Source organism: Chrysochloris asiatica, unplaced genomic scaffold (genome assembly GCF_000296735.1).
Source record: "Chrysochloris asiatica unplaced genomic scaffold, ChrAsi1.0 scaffold00345, whole genome shotgun sequence".
Lineage (NCBI taxonomy): Eukaryota > Metazoa > Chordata > Mammalia > Afrosoricida > Chrysochloridae > Chrysochloris > Chrysochloris asiatica.
This window is the reverse complement of record NW_006408863.1, coordinates 112,925-130,123: the sequence shown is the minus strand read 5'-3', so window position 1 is coordinate 130,123 and position 17,199 is coordinate 112,925. Positions and strand designations below refer to the sequence as shown.

Genomic DNA, 17,199 nt, shown 5'->3' with positions numbered 1-17,199 from the left:
TTTTTCTATAAGAGACTTCAGCATCCCTGGATTTTGGCCCTGGAACCAATTTCCCATTGGCACCAAGGGATGACTGTGGTATCTATTCTCCATTTGGAAACCCTCAACTGAGCTCAGAGGAGAAGGCTCCTGGACCTGAAGCAGGAGGCCTGATTGCTTGTCTTAACATGGTCATTGACTCCATCTAAGCTGAAGGGCTCACTGTGGCATTGTAGACAGTTCCTTGGTGAGGTGGAGAGATATGGAGCGTAGTGAATGTCAAGAGGTGACCACTCATGACAGGGTCCGTGGCTGGGTCAGAGCCCATCAATGGGGCAGACAAGAGTAGGATAGAGAACATATATATATATATATATACACACACACAGAGACTCCTGACTCCTTGCAAGCCAGGATGGTGAGGCTTTGGCCATGTTGTCAGGCAGGATCACCCCTGGAGTAGGTCATCATTCTTGGTGAAATGGAGGCTCAGCAAAATAAGAAGGCCCTCAGTTAGAAGGATTGGCATGTGGCAGCAGCAATGGTCTCAAACGTACCAACAGTTGTAAGGATGGTTCAGGACTGGACAGTATTTCATTCTGATATACAGCTATGAGTTGGAATTGGCTTGAAGGCACCTAATAAGGAGCTCTGGTAGCATAGTGGTTATGAATCGGTCTGTGAACCCCACCCCATTCTGACCCCAAATAAGCTAACCACCAGGTAGCTACAGTATTTCTCAGGAAATCTACTTAAACGCCAGAGGAGGAGGAAGTCTTCATCAGGTGAGTCTGGAGGTAAAAGATGCGCAAATAGAATTGTGGCTGCAGCGTGTCCAGCAAGCTGAAGTTGTTAGAAGCCGAGACAATTACACTAGGGAAAACCCCAAGTGAAGACTACCACCTGTCTGTCTGCCTGGTTCTCCACCTGTGGGGACTTGTGTTTTGCGGGGATGCTGGGAACCACATCACCAGTATTTCGAATACCAGCAGGGTCACCCATGGCAGACAGATTTCAGGGGAGCTTCCAGACTAGGACACAGGGATGGGGCAAGGGAGATCTACTTCTGAAAAACAGCCATGGAAACCCAAGACTTACAGTAGAACACAGGTAAATTGTACCTTCTGTAAGAAGAACTAGCTTTCCTTCTAGATCTTGAAGAAAATAAAGCTTACCATCCTACATCTGACAGACTGGCTCAGTGAGGTCTCTTTCCACGTGAACATTGGAGTATGTGTAGGACCGTTAGCAAAGACAGGACAAGCGGTTCTCTGCACGTGTGTTTGACTTTGAATGCATCCTAGCTGCAAAGTGCACGGTTCTGAGATTGAGTGGTTATCTGACAGCAGGGCCTCTCAGTAAGTGTGATTCTCAGAACGCCCTGGGTGACTCGGGTGTTAAATCTTGAAATTATACGTTGTTAACATCCATGTTTCCTTTGGCGTACTAAAGTCTTTCCTGCAATTAGCACGGACATTTAAAATACAAAAAAAGAGGATGCATTTCATGGTTCTCTCTGAGGAAACACAGAATATCTTGCCCGTTTCAGGATCGAAACAAACATGTGTGGAGCCGGATCTCACAAACGGGCATGAAAGCCCTCATTCCCCCACCCTCTCAACCCCAGTGATACAACAACAAAGGCACAAGTAACTTCCTGATGTTTGCACGAAACAAACCCGGGGCCTGGCTCTTCCGTGTGCTCGGAACAAGTCCGCACTCGTGGTTTCCTTGTGTAAATACCAATCCGATCAGAATACAGCATATTATTGGATTTCTAATTTTCTGTGAAAGACCAGGATCTGTAGAGCAGCCTTTAGCGACCTGTCACTGATGAAACCAATAAGCACATCCTGGCTTAACACACGGCCAGGGTTGCCAAGGATACGCTGTCCAGGGACCAGGGTCAGGAGTCAAACTGACCAATATTGAGTAAATTGCATTGGTTTGAATGATTCCCCCTGAGCTAGTAATCATATGGCAAGCACATAGTTTGGTCTTCAGACAAATAAATACTACATTTGAAGATCGATGCAGATGTGTGTTTGGAAATTGTTTCATGTGTGCTTGTACATGCATATGCAAATGTATGCATGTGTATATATATATATTTATATATATATATATATATACATATATTCATATATATGTGCACATGTATGTTGTTGCTTTCTAGGGTCATTGAGTTGGTTCTGACTCATAGTGACCTTGTACGGGTTTCCAAGGCTTTTTGGAAGCAGAAAACTTCATCTTTCTCCCACAGTGTAGCTGGTGGGCTCGAAACATGGATCTTGTGGTTCACAGTCCACTGTTTACCCTATAGAACCAGTGTACTCACTCTATGTGTATTTATTCAGTATATATATATGTACACAGAAGAGCTCTGGTAATGCAGTGCTATGAATCGGACTGCTAACCTCAAGGTCAACAGTTTGAAACTACCAGCCATTCCATGGGAGAAAGATGAGGCTTTCTGCTCCCGTAAAGATTTACAGCCTCGGAAACCCTGTGCAGGGTAGCTATGAGTCAGAACTGACTCCACGGTGCTTAACAACAACAACATATATGCACACATATGTGCAAGCATACAGACATGTATATATGTACATTTGTTGTTGTTAAGTGCCTTCAAGTTGATTCTAAGCTATAGCAACCCTGTATAGGCCTCTGAGGAGCAGATCATATACATATACAAGGATGCTTTAAATGTTTGTAAAAAATGGAACTACAAGATAATGGCATTCTTCCACAAGATTGCCACCTTAGAAACTCTATGGAGCAGCTTTGTGAGAATTGACTTAGTAGCAATGGCTTTAAACTGTGTATATGTATACATACATGTGCTCCTATATGTATGTGTAGACACAGATATATGTATGTTTGTATGTATATGTATGTGTGTGTGTGTGTGTGTGCAAGTGTAATTTCCAAAGTTTGTGAAAAATTCCATTATGTTTTAGTTCCCCTTTTTCATGAACGTTTTGAAACCCTCTTTTGTATGTATGTATATGTGCTTGCATATGTATGTGTGTATATCCATACAATTATACTTGTATGCATGTGTATGTACACATATACACACAGCCATGTGAGGGTGAGTAAAAAATGATCTTCACTCCAGTTGTATTAAAAAACCCATCCATGTTCATGGTTGATGAAAACGTTTAGCGTGCACGTGAAATGATTCTGTTGAATAGGCAAGTGACAATGGATTATGTGGTAAATCATTTGAAAATCAGCTGTGGCTCTGCCGATGAAATAATCCATGACAGCCTTGAGTTTCAACAAATTTGTGTTAGATAGGTACCGAAACAATTTACAGAAGAGGATAAACAGAAATATTTAGACATCTGCAAAGAAAATTTGGATGATACTCAAAGGAAGGTAAAAGTTTCTTGAAAATAAATTGTTACGGGTGACAAGACATGGATTCATCACTATGAACCTGAGATTAAATGGCAGAGTATGGAATGGAAACATTTTTAATTGCTGACCAAGAAAAAGTTCAAAAGTTAGTCATCAGCTGGAAAATTGATGCTCACAGTTTTCTGGGATTCTCATGGTGCAGTATTGGAACACTGTCAGGAAAAAGGTTCAACAGTCAACAGTGTGCATTACAGTGAGATGCTCACTCAAGAGCTGAAGCCTGAACTTCAGATGAAATGCAGAGAACTACTACCCAAGGGTGTTGTGCTCTTGCAGGACAATGCAGGTCCATGCACCTCTGCCCATACAGCTGACGCTCTGCAAAAACTTGATTCTGAGGTGTTAAGGCCTCCTCCCTATGGCCCTGATCTTGCTCCACTGGACTTTCCCCTGTGTGGTCCCTGAAAGCAGCCCTTTGAGGACAAAGATTCACCTTTGATGAAGAAGTGGAGACAACAGTGTGTTTGTGACTCCCAGCTCAGCCTAAAACATTTTTTAAAATAAGAGAATATGACATTTTAGTGACATGTGGACAAAGTGTATTAAAAGCTAAGGAACTTATGTCAAAAAAATGTTCTATTTGTCTTTTCTAAATGTTTATTAAAGTAAATTCTACAGCCAGAGTGTGGACAAGTTTTGACTCACTCTCGTGTGTGTGTGTGTGTGTGTGTGTGTGTATACAAGGAGACTTCAAAAAATTTTTTGAAAAAAATCCATTGCCTTTTAATTCCATTTTTACATGAACTTTGTGAAGCTCTGGTGTGTATATGTGTATGTCTCTGTGTGTCTGAGTGTCTTGTGTATGTGGGTATATATGTATATGCATGTTGTTGTTGTTAAGTGCCATTGAGTCGGTTCCGACTCATAGCGACCCTGTACAGGGTTTCCGAGGCTGTAAATCTTTATGGGAGCAGAAAGCCCCATCTTTTTCCCGTGGAACAGCTGGTAGTTTCAAACTGCTGACCTTGCGGTTCACAGCCGGATTCGTAACCACTTCGCTACCAGAGCTCCTTATGTATATGCATAGATATTCTCAAGTACACACACGCAGACAAGAGCCAAAGTACAATGAGCTGACTGCATTAAGTTTGTGAAACTACATTAAAGGTGTCTGTCTGTCTGTCTGTCTGCCTGTCTGCATGCTTTCAGAGTGAAGTTAGTCAGCACCAGACAACAGCCATAAAAGAAGACATTTGTGTATATACCAACATCCACTTCTATGCTGTATTTCTCACTTTTATTTTCATAACCTTGATTTTTCCTCAAATCTTAGGATTGTAAAATTACAACAGAAGTTGAGAAATATTATCTCAGGGTATCACTTGATGAAATCATTTCCACTAGCAGACAGAAATATATGGCATATTTAAAAAGTTGAGGAATATTATCTAAGGGGTATTATTTGATATGATCATTTCCACAGATAGACTAAATATGACATATATAAAAAGTTAATGATCAGATCAGAAGCAACTCAAAGTTTACAAAAGTAGAAATTAAGGATTTCAATGACAGTCTCCCTAACATATATTCTTCTACCACTGAAAGTAATACTTTTGACTTAGGTAATCAATGCCTTAATCCATACTGCAGTCTTTCAATGATGCAGCTGGCTAATCAGGAATTCAACACATTTTCAAGCTTCTGTTTGCTTTCTTGCCTTTGTCTCAGTCCCTAATAACCTCATTCATGGCCACCATAGGTCAGGAATGAACACCACATATTTGACTTATTGCTTTCATAAGACATCAGAAATGGCAGGAGATTGAGCACATGCCAACCTGGGTCCTCAGAACTCAGAAGATCGAGGTTACATTGGAAGCCCCAGAGTTTCTGAGAGTAGACACAACCCACAGGCACTGTGGGGTCACCCCAACTCATGTCAGCTTCAAACACAAGAAAGGAGATCCTGCCTGGCCCTGCCCTGTCCCCAAGCTCTGCCATGTCCCTAGGCAAAGTGTGGCTGGCCCTCATTGGGTAATTCCGAGAAATGGATTGTCATTATCCACATTAGTCTGGAAGCTCTGAGGAAACGAGCTCAGAGCTGGTTGTTGTTCAATGCTGTGCCCTCATTTCCAATTCATAGAAACCCCAGTGGCAGAGCAGAACTGCCCAGAGCCTTTCCAAGGCTGTCAGCTTTATACAAGCAGATCCTCAAGTCGTCTTCCCTTGGAGCTGCTGGGCAGGTTTGAACCACTGACCTTTCTGTTGGCAGCCAAGCACATATCTGCTGTGTGACCAGGGCATGTTCAGCATCAAAGCAGCACATAAATCTGGCTGACAGATCATGATGTGTGTATGCAGTGCACAGGAAATGGAGCCTGGTATCCTGCTGGTAAGGCCAGAGTTCTACCCATGAACCATCACTGCCTGTGATGTTTCCCACAACCACTCTCTTCAGTGTTCTTACCCTTCCAGACATTGTGGAAGTGTCAGATAAGCACTGGACTGGCAGGAGTTCAAATCCGCAGTTCAAATCCACGAGTCTCTCCTCTGGAACACAATACAAAGTCACTGTGAGTCAGAAGCAATTTGACAACTTAACAACAACCATATGGGACTCAAAGCCACGTGCAGTGTCCTCACAATTTACTGCCCCCACAGCACTGGACACTTCGCTGAAGAAAAGCAGGAAGAAAAGACTGCATTTGATCTGCTTCCAGTACTATGACCCTTTGTTTAAGCAATATGGTTAAAATTCAAAGTCTCTACCAACTTCAATTCCGTGCTGATGAACTAAGAAACCAAGGAAGAACTAAGTAAGCAAGAGAAATGAACGATCTTTTCTGTGGGGTCTCTTTTCTTTCCAGATAAGAGAGATTTTAAGCAACTTAAAAATACTTTTGAAAATACTCTGAAGTAGTGAACTTAGAAACCCAAAGAAATGCACTTCCTCCATTTTATTCATTGTTACTCATCCATGTCTGTTTTCCCAAATGGCTATCATTCTAGTCCTGTTCTTTGACAAGCTGTATGCCCACAGCTTGGAAACAATCCTACCTTGAACCTGAAAGTGGAACGTGCCAGCCAGGGCAGCCCTAAAAGACTCACACAGACTCCTGATGCATGTTCAAAGGAGGATTCGTAGCCCTATAACACCACCTAGTTTTTTATAATTTGGTTTTCATTGTTACATTGGGGAAAAATAGAAAGTTGTTTTTAAAAAAGGGAAGCTTGACTCTCTACATTTTCATGAATTTAAGGTGACTGTTAGTCTTTCTAAATCTAAAGATAAGAGAAGGGGAAAAATTGCAAAGATATTACTAGATCTATGGGTAAGAAACAGACCTGCTCTAAGTTGTAAGTGGTGCATTTATAAAAATGCTGAGCTCAGTCTCTGTTCAATCGGGGTAGTGACCAGAAGAAGGCTTGAGGCAAGATAATTAAGTCCCCTTCACTAATTTAGTTCTTTGTAGAATTCTCTGGCAATCTTTTTTAAGTGCCCAGTACCCAGTTCTGTCACCTTTTATATTTGGTTGTCTGCCAAGGTGAGAAATCCCATTCTGGAACCCCTCCTTGTCACAATCCTTTATGTAGCCCCTTGAATGGCCACTGACAAGATATTTTAAATGCGCTTGTTCTATTTCACATATGTCCTCCAATCTACACTAATTATATTGTGATTCCAGCATTCGTTTCAATACAGAGGTGATTGAGGAGGAAGATGCTGGGGGAAAGTCTACAGCAAATAATAGGAAGGAAAATTAATAAATCATGGCTCTTTTCACATACAGAAAGAAAATTCTTTGTGAGGTTAACTATTTAAAACACAATTAGCTCATTCATGTCGAGGCAGCAGGAAATACTGTCCTTACAGCTGCAGCAAACCCATCCCTGGAGAGTTACGCTGACAAGCTGGATGGGATACAGTCCTGAACTTACTCCACCTTGCTTCTGCAGACCCTTCCTCCCATGTCTGTGCCTGAGTGCAGAGGCTAGAACGAAGGCTCTGAAGCTTCATTCTGTACATCAGTGTATCCAGTGCTACTAAAAGTATTTATGGGGAAACCTATGCTGGGGTAAATATTCTGTGACCTGGAAATGCATGTCTCAACAGTCTTTGTGTGCTGGCTGTCTCTTGGTAATGCAAATGATTCACACACTTGGCTTATAATAAAAATGTTGGAGATATGAGTCCACCTAGAACTGCCTTGAAATACAGACCAAACAATTTATAAGAATGCCCTGGGAAGCACAGTTTTACTGCAACACACATGAAGTCTCAGGTACCAGGCTTGATCTGATGGCAATTGATTACGGGTGCTCTTGGCATTAATCACCACTAGTCCTTAATAAAGAGCCTTAATGGCAAATTCAAACTGAAGAAAATGAAAACAAGTTCACAAGAGCCAAAATATGACCTTGCATATACCCCACCGGAATTTAGAGATCATCTGAAGAACAGATTTGATACATTAAACACCAAAGACAAAAGACCAGAAGAATTATGGGATGACATCAAGAACATCATACTGGTAGAAAGCAAAAAGTCACTATAAAGACAAGAAAGAACAAAAAGGACAAAATGAATATCAGAAGAGATACTGAAACTTGCTCTCCAGTACAGAGATGCTAAAGCAAATGGAAGAAATGAGGAGGTATAGGAGCTGAACAGAACATTTCAAAAATCAGCTCAAGAAGATAAAGCCAAATAGTACAAAAAAAAAAAAAATGTGCAAAGATCTGGAGTCAGTACACCAAAAAGGAAGAACACGCTCAGCATTTCTTAAGCTGGGGGAACTGAAGAAAACAATCAAGCCTCGATTTTCATTATTGAAGGATTCTCTGGGCAAATTATTGAATGATGCAGAAAGCATCAAGAGAAGATGGAAAGCATATACAGAGTCAATGTACCAAAAGGAAATGGTTGATGTTCAACCATTTCAAGAGGTATTGAAGGAATATCCAATGATATTGAAGGAAGAAGTCCAAGGTGCATTGAAGGAACTGGCAAAGAATAAGGCACCAAGAATTGATGGAATAAAATTAGAAATCTTTCAAGAAAGTGAGGTGTCACAAGAGGCACTCACTCATCTCTGCCAAGAAATTTGCCAAGAAATCTGGTGAACTGATTGGAAGAGATCCATATTTGTCCCCATTCCTAAGAGAGGTGACCTAACAGAATGTGGAAATCATTGGGCAATCTCTTTGATATCCCATGCAAGTACAGTTTTACTAAAAGTAATACAGAAATGGCTACAAGCATACATTGACAGAGAACTTCCAGAGGTTCAAACCAGATTCAGAAGAGGCCATGGAATGAGGGATATCATTGCTGTCATCCGATGGATCTTGGCTGAAAGCAGAAAATATCAGAAATATGTTTACCTATGCTTTATTGACTATGCAAAGGCTTTCAATTGTGTGAATCATGACAAGCTGTGGACAACATTAAGAAGTATGAGTATTCCTGAACACTTGTTTGTGCTCATGAGGAATCTGTACCTGGACCAAAAGGCAGTTAGTTGTTCAAACAGAACATGGGAACACTGAGTAGTTTAAAATTAAGAAAGATGTGCAACAGGGTTGTATTCTTTCAACATACTTATTCAACCTGTATGCTGAGCAAATAATCTGAGAAGCTGGGTTATATGAAGAAAAATGTGGCATCAAGATTGAAGGAAGACTCATTAACAACCTACGATACGCAGATGATACAATCTTGCTTGCAGATAGTGAAGAGGACTTAAAATATTTACTGATGAAGATCAAACAGCACATCCTTCAGTATGGATTGCACCTCAATATAAAGAAAACAAAAATCCTGGACCAATAAGGAACATTCTTACCAATGGAGACAAGATTGAAGCTCTCAAGGACTTCATTCTTCTTTCAAGTATCAGTTCTCATTGAAGCAGCAGTCAAGAAATCAAATGATGTATTGCATTAGGCAAGTCTGCTGCACAAGACCTTTTTAAAGTGTTGAAGAGCAAAGATGTCAGCTTAAAGACTAAGTTGCTCCTGACCTAAGCCATGGTATCTTCAATAGCCTTATATGCATGCAAAAGCTGTACAGTGAATAAGGAAGACCATAGAAGAATTAATGCTTTTGAGTCATGATGTTGGAGGAGAATATTGAAAGTGCCGTGGGCTGTCAAAAGAACCAATAGATCCATTTTGGAAGAAGTGCAGCCAGAGTGCTCCTTAGAGGCCAAGATGTCCAAACTTCGTCTCTCATACTTTGGACATACTGTCAGGAGGGACCAGTCCCTGAAGAAGGATATCATGTTTGGTAAGGTGGAGGATCAGAGAAAAAGAGGAAGACCCCCAGGGAGATGTATTGGCAAAGTGGCAGCACGAATGGGCTCAAGCGTGGCAACAATAGTGAGGTTGGCCCAGGATCAGGAACTGTTTTGTTATACTGTGCATAAGGTCACTATGAGTTGATACCGACTCGATGACACCTAACAACAACAACAACAACAACAATGGCATTGTGGGGTATGCATTGAACTTCTAACCTCACGGCTTGTGGTTCAAATCCACCAGTCACTCTGTGGGAGAAAGATATAGCAGTCTGTCTCTGTAACTCTTTAAAGAATTCTTGTGTAGCAGATTTGCCTAATTCAATGTCAGGTGATTTCTTGACTGCTGCATCCATGAGTGTTGATGGTTTGTTAGAGCAAAATGAAGTCTTTCACAACTTCAATCTTGTTTCCATTTATCTTGAGTTGTCTATTGGTTCAGTCGTGAGGATTTTTTTTTTTTTTTCTTTGCATTGAGGTGCAACCCATACCAAAGGCTGTGGTCTTTGATCTTCATCAGTCAGTATTTTAAATCCTCTTCACTTCCAGAAATCAAGGTTGTGTCATCTGTATATTGTAATTTGTTAATGAGTCTTCAATATATGCAAAATTTTTCACTAAGACCATAGATGAAATGCATCAGTTCTTCTTTGATCTTCCTTACCTATCTCTCATCCAGACTTTGAGTTCCCTTACTGTGGACACGCTGTCAGGAAGGAGTGCTTACTAACAAATGTTGGGTATAGTGGAGAATCCTTGAAAATAAGGGAAACCCGGAGTCCAGGTATGGAGCTGTAGGTCAAGAGCTGGCCTGGGAACTACAAGGGCAGCAGTTCGAACCTACCAACTGCTCTCAGAAACCCAATATAGGGTTGCTATGAGTCAACCCCAATGCCATGGCACACAACAGCAACAACAGCATCAGTGAGATGGATTGACACAGTAGCTGCAGCAATAGACTCAGATACACCAAAAATCATGGCAGCACCACAGGACCAGGTGACATTTCATTCTGTTGCACATAAGGGTACCCTGAGTCAGAGCAGAGTGAGTGGCACCTAAAAGCAATGAGTTAAACATGTTCAGACCATACTGTTGCTTCATTCCCTAAAATATACCCACTTCAGGTGACCTACTCTGACTCCTCTGGACTCATTCCCACCTGAAAATCACACGTAATAGGATTCATCCATGGGTCAGGTCAGTACCTATGGGATTCAGCCAATGGGGCAGATCAGGAGCGAGGAGAGCAAATCAGGGTCCTGGCTCCTCAACTTCTCCCCATGGAATCAGGCAGCTGAGTGCTTCATTGATACCAGAGCCCCTTATGGACCCACCAAACCTGTATGGCTTTGCTGTGTTCAGATCCCAGCATGCTCTTCCTCTCCCTTCATTTCTCAACTTTATAGTAGTATCTAAGGACCTCTGGTAGCGTAGTGGTTATGAATTGGGCTGTGAACCGCAAGGCCAGCAGTTTGAAACTACCAGCTGCTCCATGGGAGAAAGACGAGTATTTCTGCTCCCATAAAGATTTACAGCCTCAGAAACCCTGTTCAGGGTCGCTATGGGTCGGAACCAACTTGATGGCACTTAACAACAACAACAATAGTAGTACCTGCCCCCACCACCTTATGGTTCCTTATCACCTGCCCAAAATGTGAAACCAGTCCCTTGAAAATCACTTCTTCATTTATCCTTTCTGAATGTGTCATGTGTTTCCAGTAGGGACCCTATAAGGTCAACACATTCTCAGATGCAATTCCTTCTGCTGTGTGGAGTACAGACAAGAGGAGAGAGATCAAGATTTAGACACCCCAGCTTTCAAGTGCACCAGAGACGAGCAGTTTTGGAAGGCGTCTTCATCATTTTGCTTCCAAGACTCTGGGTGTCCAGCAGGCCATTAACATCAATATTCAAATATAAAGGCAAGCATCTCAGTCTTCCACCGATCAATAGTAATTATTTTAGAATAGTCTGATACATTGATTGATCTGCATCCCTGACCCTTCCACTGATGCCAGCAAGTAGGACCCTGCACATGTGAAACCACACTGATGCGCCTAAGATGTCACCTCACTGGTAACTGGCATCCGGTCCCTGGTCTCTGTCTTGAGATGTTGGGTCCTCTCATTAATGCTCACATGCACATGGACATAGTGTTTATAATACAGCAGCAAAACTGCCTTTCCCGGCCTACTTGTACATGCACAGACATTGTCACTATTCAAAATCATTCTCAGAAGGTGCCCCACTCAAAATGATTCCGTTCAAGCTCAGGGGCACCTGGTGGGGAGACCACAGAAATGTCTGTGCACCTGCATGTACACTGGCCGAATAACATCATTTAACTTGAAGAGGAGAAAGCAGTTCCACTGAGCAATAAATATTTGCCATTTATTAATAAAAATCATGGAAAGCGAATCTGGAGGAATATTGCTGGGGATGTGAAGGAAGAATGCAATAAGGATGGAGCTCTGCCCATCCAATATGCACTGCTCTCTAGGGTGTGGCCCAAAGCCTTTTCTTTTATGTTGTTATGGTTGTGAAGTGCTCTTGAGTCAATTCCAACTCATCGAAACCCTGCATAGCATTTCCTGGGAGCAGCTGGTGATGGGCAGTAAACAAAACACATAAACCTTCGTCTGGTGAAAATGGATAAGGCCCTTAGCTGCTAACTACAAGGCTGAAGGTTCAAGTCCACCCAGACATACCTCAAAGGAAAGGTCTGGGGATCTACTTCCAGAAAACCAACCAGGAGAACACAGTGGAGCTGACACACACGGGGTGATGTGAGTCAGAGTCACACCAACAGCAAAAGCAAAAAGCCCACCCTACCCCAGCAACAGCATGAAAACTTCCTGACTCTCTTACTCCAAAGTTAAAAAGTACCACAAAGCTTGGATCAGAAAGTGCTCTGTAAATGCAACAATTAATGTCAAATAAGTCATTCAAAGATTTCTACCTTTTATTTCACTCTACTTGTGGTCAGGGTGAATGCGCTGGACAGCAACGTCACTTTGAACTGCAGGGTTGGCAAACTCACCAGCCACTCCTCAGGAACCCTATGAGTTGGTACCAACTCAACAGCACTTAATAACAACAACATGGTCATGCTTTGAAGCTTAATTCTTCTAATAGCTCAGGTCAGAGAAAGTCCTTAGGTCCCATACCCTAGAACAGTATAATAAAGATTTTATCAACAGCAATCCAAACAGAAGCAAACACTCATAGAAAATATACAACATAAGATTATTTCATACCTTTTCCATCTCTAATGGTAGAGAGGAAATGGCCCATTCAGTGTAAAAATGCAACCCAACCAATGTCCTCTCCCACTAGCAAGAGAAAAGAAGCTTTTGGAAGGTGGGATTCCAAAGGCATTTGCCTTGCCCACTGCCCACTGGCCTTTAAGTACAGTACACACAGCGAACGCCACTGTGTCCTTATTACACGAGTTAATGAGGCCTTAAATTGGGGGAAATTTAAAGACTAGAGTATTTTATTGGTATAACTTTTCAAAACGATTACTTAGGAAGCTATTAAATGGATAATTCATCGGAACAATAGAACACAGAAGCAGCAGGATTAAAAATATCCCTTGTCACGAAACCTTATTTCTATCACTTTTTAAGCTTTCCTAAGATTATTCCCACTCTCTTACTTCCTCTCCATCTCTGCAACCCCAAGATGTCCTCACTCCTTTCACCATTCCTGGTACTATTTCATAACTTCACATTTTGGCATGTGAACATTTTCTCCTAAAATCAAATGCTCTACTTGTTTGCCTACTAAACCTATGCTATCACTTCAACAACCTTGTCTCACTTGAGAAAATTCAGCTGGCCTTCCTAGCTGGATAACGACACTTCCAACAGCAGAAATAACCACCTTGTATGCACACCACTTGTTTCTCTTCTGCAGTGCATCCCTGTAGTTTATCCACTGACATGTACAGAGAGTTCCACAGGGAGAACTGAGACTTTATCTCACTGTCCCTGTGGTATCACACTCAGCATATAGGTGGTCTGAACCCACCCAGTGGCTATGCAGGATACAGACCTGGTGATGTACTTCTGTAAAGATGTCAGGCAAGGAAAAAATATAACATGGCACTTCTATTCTGTCACATGGGCCACCATGAGCAAGAGTTGACTTGAAGGAACCCAACCACTACAACCTCCATACACTTGAGACTCAATGAATGTCCATTGTATTAAATTGAGTCCAATGTTTCTCTGATAAAGAGCCAAGGTCTAGACTGAATCAAACATGAAAGCTAGAGGATATGACTTCAGGTTATAGAGAGTCTGTGTTCTCTTCAAAAGAACTTCAGAGGAAAATAGTGTCGCAAAGCTGTGTTCTCACCAGCCCCCACTTTCAGAGGCAAAGTCCCGCAGAGCATGGTATAGGGCATTGGGTGTAAATTACAGTTTACAATTGGAATCTGCTTGTTCTTCCAAAGACTACCACCATCATGCTGAACTCTCGTACAAAGAATTCAGTTGTAAAAGAGTATGCGAGGGGTGACACTTCTATTATGAGTTTAGGGAGAAATTTAAGAGAAAGATGAGAAATAGAAAATGTATTCTCCACATGGTAATTGATCCGTGTTCTTGAGGAAAGGGAGGGAGACTTGTTTGAAACACTTAGTGAGGGAGGGAATACAGGGCAATGTCCATGAAACCATTATTTTATAGTCAAATTTACAAACAAACAAATGTTGAAAAGATGAAGAAATTGAACGTACTCATATTAACTGTGAAAGGAATAAACCTTTAATAAAAGCTATATACAAATTATTCAAAATAAAAGACTTCTTTGTGAACTGAACTTAAAAGGGAAATTAGGGAGTAAGCTTTAAAAACAAGGGCCCTAAAATTGTGGAAAATGTGAGATTTTCCACAAGATTTCTTTGTATTTCAGCTCCATGGAGTCAAGGCCTCTCGGCTCTAATTAAAAAATAATCAGTAGTTTTCAAGTCCTCTCCAACTCACGGCAATTCATGTGTGTCACAGAAGAGCGGGGGATCAACTTCCAAACAATCAGCCACTGGAAGTAGATCTCTCGGTCTTCCTTCTGAGGCCCCTCTGGGTGGACCCAAACCTCCAGACTTTCAGTTAGCAGCAGAGCTTGGTAATCATTGGTGTCACTCAGAGATATCATGGTCGAAATTGAAGTGGGAAGAGCTGGACTAATCGGGCAGTGGATATAATCTACAAATGGAGAAAAGTGCTCTCTAATAGCATGTGCTTATTTCTTGAGTCGGAATCATTTACTATGAAACATGGACTTGCTTATGGGATTATATAATTTACCTGTGGCCAATGTGGCCTGGGTCTCTCCTCTGTGAGGGGACAGTGACACAGAGAATGGGGGACCGGACCCACTCACACAACCGTGCCTAGAAATGTTGAGTGGATTTTTAATGTAAAGCATTGAGGTGGATGCAGTACATCTCGCATCTTTGCAGGCATGGATTCTATTTTCAGTGTTTTTTAATCCTTTAATAATCTTCCCCAGGACTTACATCCAATCACACTGAAATCCTGGAATGCCCTCCCCCACACAAAATCTGCTACTATAGCAATAACCCAAATCAACAAGTTGTGTTGTAATTCCTGACCATTGCTTCAAGTTTCCACTTTTCTCTAAAGCGGAATCAATCTGCTCATGCTGCTCCAATATTCCTCAACGATTTATGCTGCGATGATTTGTTTTTAAAGAGGAAAACCCTCTTCAAACAAGGGCCACTAAGTACAATTTCCCTAAGAGGCCATTTGTCAGCCGCCGAGCATATGGGGAGCTCCAGGGTTGATATTTGGAAGGTGACAGCATCTAACCAGGGATGTGTTGGAAATACCAATAAAAATGCCCAGACTTCCTCCTCTTGCCATTAGGGGAGCCAGTGTTAACATTTCTGAGGGAGAGGCGTCCCCCCCCCGGCACGGTGACAGAGAGCTGCCCAGGCAGCCAACATAAGCAATACTTGCTTTAAAAAAAAATGTCAAAATGTGGATGTGCCTCCAATCATTTAAAAAATAGAAGGTGATAAGTTGAAAATGTCAGGTAATTGGCAGACAGATAGAAAGTTAAACTGTGTCCTGAGTGAGGAAAATTAACCAGCAGCTGCCAAGAGGACCTTCAAGGTCGTGTGAATGCCAGAACCAAGAACAGCCCAATCATTCAGACAGATCTCGCCTGATGCCTCCTCTCTCCGGTCACTCTGCGATCTCTCAGGAGCTGCCCCAACGACTGCCAAATGTGTTCATTTCTAAAAATTACACAGATTGTGATTTATTACCCATCACACTACAAAAATCCACTGTGAATTAAACCAGCCCGTTGTTTAAATTGCTGCTCCGCAGTACGTATCATATCATCATAAATGACATTGAAGTTATCATCTACAGTAGCCTGCCTCCACCGCTGATAAGACTCCACCAAGGGGCGATCAATACTTACTATTCATTTTTGAAATTATCTTCACATTGATCCCTGAACAAGCGCCAGCAACACAGGGGTACGGTGGCTTTAATGCAATAATTATATAAAGGTTTACTGGCTCATCCTCCCAGCCAATAAAAGCTGTCAGCTAGCAGAGACAGTTACAATCCCATAATCCATCAAAACGCTGTTCTCTGACCTGTGCGCTGCTGGGCTTTCTAGAGGCCACGGTAAACATGCTCCTCAAGGGGGTGGGGGGGGCGGGCAGGCCACCACACAAAGGTTGTAGATGAATACTGCCGATTAAGAAAGAGCCTTGAAGTAGCCTGCCTGCCATTTATGCTGATGATAGGAGCCGTGAAAGGGGTTATTTGCTAACTGTAGTTCACCAAGTCCTAACACAGATCACCATGTTTCTGTTTCTATTTTTTGGTTCTTATCCACTTTGACTTTGAATTGAATGATATATGGAAATGAGGTAAGCTCCTGGAACCCATGGCTGGGTAGGTTTGTTAAGAAAGGAATGCGTGTAAACCTGATATCTGGGTTGAGGAGAGACATCACAGACAGGGAAAAATGTCTTAGAGTTGAAACACCAAATGCATGCACAAGTACAGTCTCCCACACATTCACATCAACAAACATGCACATATATACATGTACATAATCATATGCACACACCCATATTCACACATACATGCAGGCACATTCACTTAAACATGTGCACACATGCACACTCATCCTCACACATATTCAGAACCACTCACTCACACAGTCGTATACACATTCACATATCCACATAAACATACCCATCCCCACATCACACATACACAAACATACATGCACACATACTCACATACATTTATATATAAACACACATCCTCAGCCATTCACATACTCACATTGACAGAGTCCCATAAACAACACATGTACCATCACATACATACACGTACCCACATTCACACACATGTATACACTTAGGCATATAATCAAACATTCATGTGAGCAAGCACACATGTACACACATGTACTCATACACTGTCATATAAACACACATAACTCATGAAATCCTCTAGAAAAATGGCCAACTAGATTAGACTGGTTC

At 41.8% G+C, this 17,199-nt stretch overlaps 1 pseudogene; it reads right to left on the bottom strand.

The window, feature by feature from the left end:
- The window catches only part of LOC102815688, a 60,895-nt pseudogene extending 46,082 nt beyond the window's left edge, over positions 1 to 14,813 (bottom strand).
- Between the last annotated feature and the right edge of the window lie 2,386 nt (positions 14,814 to 17,199).